Below are 2500 nucleotides of genomic sequence, written 5' to 3' on the forward strand. Positions count from 1 at the left end.
TTAATTTAACCCAGTGACACATGTTCAGAGACTAAGCAAGCTGCTAAATAATTCCTTGGAATAAATTGCTCAGGAACCAAGTACATTAATTTACGGCTCTCCTGATGCTGACAGATGTGAGGGCGGCGGGAGGACCTACAAATATTAACATAAAACAAATTTGCTTTATTCTTCTTCATATTTCTTCTTCATCCCCGACTTGAGCTCACCCAAGGCTCCTTCTCTAATTATCCACGAGGTCAGTAAGCAAAATTGGGAAGAAGCTGGGAGATCAATACAAATTATTCCTGAGCAAACCAGTGCTGACAGTTTGAATTGCAGCATATGTTTACCCAAAATCAGGCAATTTATCTTAATATCAGCAAAGTAATGCAGTGCAGGTGAAAGGTCAGGCAATCTCTCCCCCTCATAATTACCCAGTTCTAAAACAGGAAAGTGGTATTGATTGGCCTGGCTCGGTGCTCTGTGACTGGACGTGCTAAAGCCTTGCCCTGGCTCGGCTGGGCCCTCGCCTTGTAAACTCGGCACGCCGAGGATTTATTAGATGTGCGCGCGGGGTCCTGGGCTTTCTCCTCCGCTTGCAGAATTTGCCAGCGACGCTGCGCGGCTCCTGGTCCCGCCAGGTGCAGCGTGCCACGTTTTGTGCGGTTCTGCCCTCGGAAGGCTGCCAGCCGGCTCCGCGGAGGGCAGCCGCGCGTAACCCCAGCCTCGGTGATCAGAACCCTTCCAGAACCGCGAGCGCCTGCCACTCCTCCTGGAGTCGGAAGACAAGGACCATTTTTGCTAATTCTCCCAATGTTACATTCATCGGGCGTCCAGGAGCCGAGCCCCCCTGGGGGGGGGTTCAGGCTGCATTGATGCCCGCCCCGGCCCTTTGTGGCACCCGGCCTGGCGGGGCAGCGGGGGGGACCTGCAGGGGTGCGACAGCGCGGCCTCTTCCGGGTGCAGCCGGTGGCGTGCCGGGCTCGTTCTTGGCGGTGCGCTCGGAATGTGAACGCTGCTCTGGGCCGAGGTGGGAGGTGAAAGGTGGCGTCCTATTTATACTGCTTTAAAGTATTTCCAGTCCTAGAAGGAGAATTATCAATTCAACTGAAACATAGGAAAATGTCTCTCCCAGAATGAGAGTGTATGGTTATTACAAGTCATAAAGCTTCTGAAAGCTTGCATTAAAGCGTCCATCACCTGTCAGGGCCATTTGCATGAAATCAATAGTGGCCGCCCATCTATCTTTTCTGATCACCTTTCATCAGGCCGATTCATTAAGTCAAACAGTCATGGTGATTAGCTGGGAGAGAGGAGAAACCCTGACACGTTAGAAATGCACAGTGGGCCACCCTTTTTGTTCCCTCATCAAGAAATGTAATACTTTATCTAATCCTTTTTGGGCCAAGTCGCTGGGTGAGGCCCATCGGCCTGGCTGCCCGCACTGCACTCTTGCCTGACCCCCTTGTCCTGGCCCCGGCAGAGACATGACAAATTGTCCCCCAAGTCAACGCTGACAGCTTCTGATGATTAATGGTTTGATTATGAAGTGGTTTTACACATAGAGAATTTACATCACAGAGTTAGAAATTTTGCCATGTCACATACACCGAGGCATTTTGAAGAGCTTTACTATTTGCAAAGAAAAAAGAGGGCAAAATCGCAGCAAAAGCCATGTCATGTAAAATCAATACGTCGGATCAATGCTTTATTAACAAGAAAATGTCTTACTTCACATTCCTGTGCGGACCTTTGTCTCCGGGATGTATGATGGAATGTCAGATCATATTGTGGCCCTCAACTTACGGGCGTGTTATTGAGTGTGCGTGCGCGTCTTCCGGCCCCGCCGCGTCCGAGACCCGCCACGGTGTTGACACCAGCACTCGAGGAAAAGCGGTGACCAATTATTTCGGAGAGCACTTTCAAAGGCAGCCTCTAACCTCGTTCCTCGAAGCCGGCGCCTTTGTGTTCCCCGCACTCTCGCAGACCTGCTGAGTTGGGTGGTGTTAATCATCAAATTACATGCTGACTAATGAGTGATGGGCCAAATTGTGGGCCGTGTAATGAATAGATGGCGGCAGGTCCTATTAGTCTCAGAAAACCCCCTGATTTATGTCGCGCCATGCACCGTGGCGTTACTCCACGGAAAACGATATCTACATCAAGAAGTAATGTACTCTAATAAGTATTTTCATCTTAACTCACGTCCCCGGGCCTCCGGGCTCAGTTTTTGTTGGAGTCAGGCAGAGTCATAATAAAGCCCAATGGCTCCTTATAAAGCTTGTTAAACACAGAGTGTGCAGTCGGACGGGGTCCCGGCCGTGATTCATGCACCTTACACAGCGCGTGAGCCGCTGATTTATGGCCGCGCACAGTTCATAGTCAAAATTACAATTTGAGGGATAAAAAGATTAATTACTATTTGTGGCCGGCAATTTCGTGGGGCTGGTGGAATGATAGCGCTGTACATCAGTTTGTAGTCAGCCATTCACAGATTATTAAAGCTTTGCAAGAGTAA

General features: G+C 49.8%; 1 protein-coding gene across 11 annotated transcripts in view; it reads left to right on the forward strand.

Moving 5' to 3' along the window:
• Window positions 1-2500, forward strand: part of EBF3 (EBF transcription factor 3) — a 118556-nt gene that overhangs the window by 102690 nt on the left and 13366 nt on the right. The gene's annotated exons all lie outside the window — the stretch shown is intronic.

The sequence above is a fragment of the Ursus arctos genome, unplaced genomic scaffold, assembly GCF_023065955.2.
Source record: "Ursus arctos isolate Adak ecotype North America unplaced genomic scaffold, UrsArc2.0 scaffold_7, whole genome shotgun sequence".
NCBI lineage: Eukaryota > Metazoa > Chordata > Mammalia > Carnivora > Ursidae > Ursus > Ursus arctos.